Source organism: Sorex fumeus, unplaced genomic scaffold (genome assembly GCF_029834395.1).
Source record: "Sorex fumeus unplaced genomic scaffold, SorFum_2.1 ptg000008l, whole genome shotgun sequence".
NCBI lineage: Eukaryota > Metazoa > Chordata > Mammalia > Eulipotyphla > Soricidae > Sorex > Sorex fumeus.
Genome location: NW_026606065.1, coordinates 83,131,882 through 83,140,466, shown reverse-complemented (window position 1 = coordinate 83,140,466; position 8,585 = coordinate 83,131,882).

The window sequence follows — 8,585 nt, the reverse complement described above, 5'->3', positions numbered from 1 at the left end:
TCCCCACAGCAGCTGTAAGCAGCGCTGCTAGCTAAATCTCAAGATAGCTCTGAGACGGTAGCAAGAGAAGTTGGTGTGGGAAGCCGCCAGCTGCTATTGTAATCCTTTTAGGTTTTATTTTTTGGGGGGGCCACACCCAGTAGTGCTCAGGGATCACCCTTGGTGGGGGTTAGGGACCTTTGGGGTCCCAGGGATTGAACCTGTGTCAGCCGCCTATAAAGCAAGAGCCCTGCCGGCTGTATGTCACTTCAGCCCCCTTTTATCCTTTTTGCTTAAGTTGTTTTTAAAGGCTAAGATATGCCAGAAATGAGCAATGAGATATTTCTGCACTGGTGCAGCAGGACAAGCCTTGAACTTTTTCTCTGCTTCCTCACTAAAAGGATCTGGAAAAGATCCATGGGGAGAAAATCAGCACTTTCATCAAGGCCTTTCCACATGAATCCCAAACTGCTGATGAATCACTAGGTTTTTTTTAAGAGGCAACTCTAGGGTCAGTGGTCAAGCACATGTCTGGCATGTATGAGACCCTAGATTCAATTCCAGGCTCAAAAAAAGGAAGAGGAGGAGGAGGAGGAGGAGAAACTCATTTGCAATAGTGAATAACAAATCCTTTGCAAAGAAATAAAAATCTAATAATTACCCAAAGATTTCCATGTAACAAAGTAGAAAATGTGCAAAGCATCTGCTACATCCTCAATAAATACTCATTACAGGGAGCAACGCCAGCCCTTCTCTTAACTAAGGTGGCATTTTATCAAGAGAAAATGACTCATAGTTTTTTTTAAAAAGTTTTTTGTATGTATAGCTGTTCCTTAGGTTGAGAAAAGTTGAGCTCTCACAACCTAGTTTCTCCGTTTTTAAATTTCTATTACAAGGCTGAGGAGATGGTTCAAAGGAGCATCAACTTTGTATGTGAGAACCTGGGGTTCAATCCCCACTGCTGCATGTTCCCTGAGCACTACCACGGATGGCTCCAAGCACTTCCAGGTGTGTGCTCCTCCCCACAAAAACTAAAGTTTTATGATAATTATTATAAAATTCAATACAGTTTATGGGGGGAAAAGCATTAAATGTTTTCTATTTTCTCACTCTTCCTGTCACTTAAGTGTAAGGATTAGTACATTCCCCACGGCTGCAGAAGACTCTGTATGGACTGTTTTCTCCCCACCCTATACTGCTTGCCCTGTGCTGTATTCTTATTCAGCTTGCTTCTCTACCTAGTCCTCTGTTGGGGGTCCCTTTAATGGTGAAGAACTGTTCTTTTCAATGAGTGCAAAATTGCTCAGTCATTTTCCTCTGTATTCTCTCTCAAATCACCTCTTCCCTGTGAATTTTCCCTGTAAACCAGCCCACCTGAATCTGGCCCCTGCTTCCATTTCTCCTGCTGCACTCAGCCCAGAGGACGGGTGAGATGACCACAGACTCCTGATTCAGCCCACCAGCTGCTTCATGTCTTCCAACAGCACCTCGGAGGACTCCAACCATCTGCAGAATGAAGCTCTGACTTCCTGTCTTAGTAGGCCCTCCTGCTACTTCACAAACTTCTAGCACCTTGCCTCTCTGCTGTGGTCCTCTCTGTTATAAACTCCACAAATCAAACCCAGGGAGATAACTAGTGCCATCAGGACCTGCCACTGCTTGCTCAGGGGTCCCCCACCAAGTAGAAGCTTTCACTTCTCTTTTCTTTGGCATACTCTTTGTTTCAGTTGCCTCCTTCTTTCTGCTGCTTTCATCCTGCCAGACAGACAGACTGGAATCCCCTCATGGACTTCGCACTCCATTGCCAGCATTTCTGTGGCTGCTGGCTTTGTCTTTGACTCTGTAACGTAGGTATCAGTCTTAGTTTCTTATTAAAGTGCAGGTTCCTTCAGGGCAACCACTTATTAAAGCTGCCCATAAAGCCAGGCAGGCTCAGAGTTTATGACAGCTGAAAACAAAACCCTAAAGGAACAGGATGACATGATATTGATAGATTGGGTTAGACAGAAAGAACTCCTTCGTATTATTCAGTAGAAACAGCTTTGTAGAGGTAGTCAATGCCTTACAACTGTTTTGCAGAAAGATCAACAAACAGGAACACACTCAGACACAATTTCCATGCCTACTTGCCTCTGCCTTCAAAATAGTTGAGTCTCATACCTGCTACAAGGTGTTATAGGAGGAATTATCTAGAAAATGCATCATTATCATCCAGAAAGTGAGAAGAAACGATTATCATACCAGGACCCACCCACTATTAACATACCTGATTATCATACCTGAGACCCACCTACTACTTCCCCACAAGGTCCCATTCTGCTTTTTATCCCAAAACCCAGTTCTGGTTTTCAAGAGATAGCTAAGATAGGGATTTCGATCCCATCTTCTACCTGTATAAATATTCCCAGAAAGAGGGACAAGGAGATATGAGCATTGTTCCTACTGTTCTTGTGCTCTAGACTGCAATAAAGCCTTTCCTTCTTACAAAAGCCACTGTGATTGGCTTTCTGATGTGAAAAGCAAAGCTTCATAACCTCTGGTTAAAGCAGTAGATGACGAACACAACCAAGGTCAGCAAAACCTGCTTTAGCTCTGCCTCTCCTGCAAGGTCTGGTGGGCACTGGATTCTGAACTTTTGTGTGCCTTAATTTGCACATGTATGGGCTGGAGCGATAGCACAGCGGGTAGGGCGTTCGCCTTACAAGCGACCAACATGGCCGACCCGAGTTCGATTCCTCCGCCCCTCTCGGAGAGCCCGGCAAGCTACCGAGAGTATTCGATATGCCAGACACAGTAACAACAAAGTCTCCAATGGAGACGTTACTGGGCCCGCTCGAGCAAATCGACGATCAACGGGAGGGCCTTTACCTTTTTACCTTTAGTCTGGAAATGACAGTGGTTTATTCCTCTTGGGCTCATTGCAGGAACAATTGAGTTATTATGCAAAAGATTCTTTATAGTCTGGCACATATCAAGTACTTAATGAATTTTAGATATTATTATTCTTGATCCCTCCCTGGAATTGCAGTAGCAGGATCTCTCACACATGAATAAATAACAGCTGAACTCCAATCAGGTACAAACCACCCAACAGAAGACCATTTCTAAGTCATAGTGTGGATGGTGAAAAGAAGCCCAGACTTCAAAAAATAGAATCTGCTTTCTCCTGTCCTTTTCTGCTACCTGGAGTGTGGCCACAGCTGAGTCAACTTAGACCTTGGGAATCAGAGTGAAACCTGAGAAGGCAAAGTGATAGGCAGAACCTCCAACCTGCAAAACACCCTCAGAGCTGACCCAGCTTGACCAACACACGGGAGAACGCAAACATTCCTTACTCATGCAATGGAGATTTCAGGTCAGCTAACCAACATCTAAGCACAATTCAAGAATAGGATGGAGAATCATGTTTCCTTCTGCTCTGGGCCACCATGCCTGGCAGCTAGTCATGTTGTGGGCAGCACACAGCTTTTGATTCAGATGGGTTCAGTTAGAATGTGGGTTCTGCCATTTGCAAATTGCATTGGCCAGCTTGGCTGCTATTCCAAAGTACCACAAACAGGTGGACTGAACAACTGAAGTGGACTGTCTCCTGGATCTCTAGTGTGAAGATGGAAGTATCAGCAGAGCCATGCTTACTCTGAATGTTCTAGGCAAGCCCTGTCACATCCCCCTCTCTACTTTTGGGGGTTTCTTTAGGTGTTCCCTCCAATGGCTACCTTCACCTGACATCTGCCTGTGTCCCTTCTATCACCTTCCCTCTGTTCATGTGTCTCTCTGTGACTATACTTCCCTTTCATAAGGACACCAGTCAAACCACATTAGACCCCCCCTAACAGCCTCACTCTGCCTGTTTTACCTCCAATGTCCTGGGGGCTTGGAGTCCAGTATATCTTTTCTGAAGGAACCTGATTTAACCTATCACATTATCTCTCTTTACTAATAAAATTAGGGTGTTGATTTAATGACTTAGACTCTCAATCTCCCCTTACCCCATCCTGATTCAGATTTACACTAATTCCTAAGAGTTAGTACTTAATGGTTTCCTAAGACATGCCTTGAGTCTGGGCTTTACCTTTGGCCTTTTACATTTTTTTTAATTGAATCACGTGAGAAGAGTTACAAGGCTTTTAGGTTTAAATCTTGGTCATACAATGATCAAACACCCATCTCTTCACCTGTGCACATTTTCCACCACCAAGGATGCCAATATACACCCCATCCCACCCCTCCCCCTGCCAGTGTGGCAGATGGTTTAAACTTTACTCTCTCTCTACTTTGATTTCATTCAATTTTTTGACAGAACATTTTTGGAATTTTCCCCCAACATTCAGATCTCCCGAGAAGGGATCATTAAATAATTTGCTTTCTATTGCTGATAATGAAGAACATACTAGATTTTGATATTTTAGTAATTAAGTTCGCAGGGGTTTCTGCCAGAAGCCACTGGGTTTTGAGGTTGGTTTGTGGGCCTCTGGGATCATTGCCATTCAGGAGCGGGAGAAGTCATTCATGAGTGGAAACTCGTCGGGGCAGGAAGAAGGTCCGGTTCCAGCCCCCATCCTGTGAGGCCCCACGTGTCTCATCACTGCAGGCACGTACCTCTCAGTCCAATAGGCTCTGAAAGATGGTGGTCACCATGCCACTGAGGGGAAGAAGGCTAAAGGGACAATGCCCTTCCCCCCCCCCCCCCCGGTTGGCATGGGGCTGAAGCTTAATTCACAGTCCAGAAGCATGAGCCACCATGAGATACAGTTACAAAACTTTCATGTTTGATATTCAGGTATACAATGATCGATCACCCACCCCTCCAGCAGTGCAAACTTTCCACCACCAATATCCCCATTATCTCCTCCATTTCCATCTCAAGCCTTACCCTGCCTCTACGGTAGACAATTGTTCAGATACTCTCTCTATAGTTTTGGGCATTATATTTTGCTTGGATATTCCCACCACCATTCAAGCCTGCCTTCTAGGGGCAGATGCTAGATCATCTATTTTCCATTGTTCACTTTATATAGCAGGAAATGTCCCACAGCTGCTTATGCGGTTGCGCAGTTTGGAGAAATAGTCCTCATCCTCACATACCAGAGCCATGCTTGTAGAAGCTCGTGGTCACCAGGATTCCATCTGGAGAAAGTGGGGAGACTGCACCTGCTCCATCTGGGGCACGTAGGTGATATTGGCTCGGTTTGGGGCCCGGAGAATTCTCAGGTGTTGTGGTGCCCGCCCACTGGGATTCTTCACTCTGGCCTTTTGCATTTTACCCATCATCCAATTAATTGTACATACTTCGTTGGCCTTATCCCACAGGCTAAAGCCAGCACTGGCGACCGCTGGTCTTGCTGGGAAGGCTGGTGGGCGCTGCCACCCCGGGGCACGAGCCCTCGCAAAACCACCCACACAAGTGCCCCAGGATTTCCACTCATCTGGCAGACCTCCAATACCTCCATTACCTCCTCTACCTCCACTACCCACCCACCGCCACACTCCACGATGCTTTCTGGACACTCAGGCTGAGACTCATGCACGAGTGAGCCCCACAGAACCAGGGAAGTGGAACTCTGTGACCTTGGACTCCTGGTTCAATGAACCCAGGAACAGAGATCCTCTGCCTGCTCCCAGCAGCCCGGCAGATCTTCTACTACCTCCACTACCTCCACTACCCAGCCGCCACCATGATCCAGGATGTTTTCCACACATCATAAAACACTTAATACAAGATTACTGCACCATATTTCAAATATGGTTTGAACCATGGGATCACTTTCAAGGATAATTAGAGGCTGCCCTAAAAGTCTCTATCCCTCTCGAAGAGCCTAGCAAGCTACCAAGAGTGTCCCGCCCGCACAGCAGAGCCTGGCAAGCTATCCATGGTGTATTCGATATGCCAAAACCAGTAAGTACAATGGGTCTCATTCCCCTGACCCTGAAAGAGCCACCAATTTGGCAGCGTTAAGAAGTATGAGGAAGGAGAGGCTGATAACATCTCAGGGCCGAACTAGGCTGCCAAAACGAAGAAGAACAAAAATGACTGTCTGTACTTTCAATGCAGGTATGCTGACATCAGATGCATCCATCGAGGACCTGATGCTGCAAGCATGAAAGATCAAGTATGACATCATTGGTCTGACTGAGACGAGAAGGCACCAATCACATCATGCCATTTTCGACACTGGGGAAGAACTGTTCCTCGGAACATGTGACAAAAGAGGCATCAGTGCTGTCGGTGTACTTGTCAACAAGAACTTGTCCATAAACATTGATTCATTCGAATGCCTAACAACCCAAATTGGATGATTACACTTGAATAGATGTGGCTCACTGCCGGCAGTTTCTATCTTCATTGTCTACTCACCAACATCCAATTACGATGAAGGAGAAATTGAGAAGTTCTACATGGAGCTGAAAAAGTTCTATAAAGAAGACCACACCTTCTACAAGATCATTGTCAGTAATTTTAATGCCAAGATAGGACAGAGAAGATTGCCTAAAGAACTCCACATCGGGACCCATGGCCTAGAATGGAATGAACAGGGTGAGAGACTGTCTCAGTTCATCATGTCGACCAAGACCAACCATGGTAACTCACAGTTTCAGAAGGCCGAATCTAAACGTTGGACATGGGAGTCTCCCGGTGGACAGTTCCACAACAAAATTGACCACATCATGTTCAATCGACGGTCTTGCCTGACCTATGTCACTGTTGTCCCAAAATTCAAAACGGAATCGGACCACCGTCTCCTTCGTGCAAAATTCTACTTCACAGAGCAAGGAGAAAGGGCTGCAGAGTTTATGAAGAGAACTCCCAGAACAACCACCAACTGGGATCTGTTTGGCACTATTGCTACAACATGGGAAGATGCCGTCATTGACAACATTGACGAGGAATACGATCGGCTAGTTCAGCACCTCCATGATTGTGTGAAGAGCACTGAGAGAGAGATAGCCACAAAAAGACATCTGTCTTCTAAAACTCTCGAGCTCATTCGCCAAGGTGGCTTAGTGCAAGCCTCAGGCAATAGCAAACAAACGTCTTAGCTCACAAAGCAGTGCAGAGAAGCGATAAAGGAAGACCTAAAAGAGAGAAGAGCAGCAGTGCTGGCAGATGCAGCAGAAGCTGGGAAAAGCATTCGCAATGCCCACCTGTCCTTCGCCAACTACAAGACCAAGATGACTGCCCTCCGACATCCTGGTGGATCTATCACATCTTCCAGAAAGGCAATGGAGAAGATTATCCATGACTTCTACTCTGATCTCTTCGATAGCCATGTCCACCTGCTCACATACCAAATTCTGCAGGATGGATATGTTGTTCCCAATGTTCTCCCCTCCGAAATCCGACACGCCGTTTGGTTGGTAAAGAAGTGAACAGCACCCGGCCCAGACAAGGTCAGACCCAAACATCTGAAGAACCTGCCATCAGTACTCACCAATACACTGGCTCGGCTCTTCACACGCTACCTGTCTGAATGCAAGCTTCCAACCCAATGGAAAATCAGCAGGACTGTACTACTTTACAAGAAGGGAGACATCCATGATATTGACAACTATCGCCTGATCTGCCTGTTTTCTGTCGTTTACAAGCTGTTCACTCGAGTCATCCTGAATAGGATTGGCAGAACACTAGATGAAGGACAACCATGTGAGCAAGACAGGTTCTGAAAAGGATTCAGCACAATTGACCATATCCACACAATAATCAAGCTCATTGAGGTTTCTCAGGAGTTCAAGACGCCGCTCTGTCTACTGTTTATTGATTTAAAGAAGGCCTTTGATTCTGTTGAGACTGAAGCGGTTACCGAAGCCCTAGCCAAACAGGGCGTTCAAACACAATACATCAGGATCCTCCGTAAGCTGTATTGCAGATTCACTACCAGGATATCACCACTCTACAGGGAGGTGATCATTGACATCAAGAGAGGGGTTTGGCAGGGTGATACCATTTCACCAAAACTCAAGAATGCCGTGTGCCACCCTCAAGAATGTCATGCAACGACTAGAATGGGAAGGAATGGGAGTGAAGATAGACAATCAGCAACTACACCACCTCGCTTCGCTGATGACATCATTCTAATAACACCAAACATCAGCCAAACGGCACAAATGCTGGCCGACTTCGACCGTGAGTGTGGAGAGGTCGAACTACAGCTAAATCTCACGAAGACGATGTTTATGAGAAACGGTCTCATCCCTGATGTTCCATTTGCTCTCAATGGGATGAACATCTCCAAATGCAGCAGCTATACGTACCTAGGTCAAGAAGTCAACATGACAAACGACCTGGCACCTGAGTTGCGCAGGAGGTAGAGAGTGGCTTGGAACTCCTTCAAGTGCATCAAAGAAATAGCTAAGAGAACGAAGAACCTCCGGCTCTGGGCCATCTCTTCAATTCTCTTCCTACATTAACATACACCTCAGAGACCTGAGCCCTATGAAAACAGGATGAGAACGCTATTCTGGTCTCCCAAAGAGGAGTCAAAAGAGCTGTGCTTGGAGTATCACGCTTCACTCAAATGAGAGAAAGAATTCAGAGTTCCGATCTCCATCAATGATCAAGAATCAGGATGCTGTCTCATTTGCCAAGGCATGGAAAATCAGATTGGCTG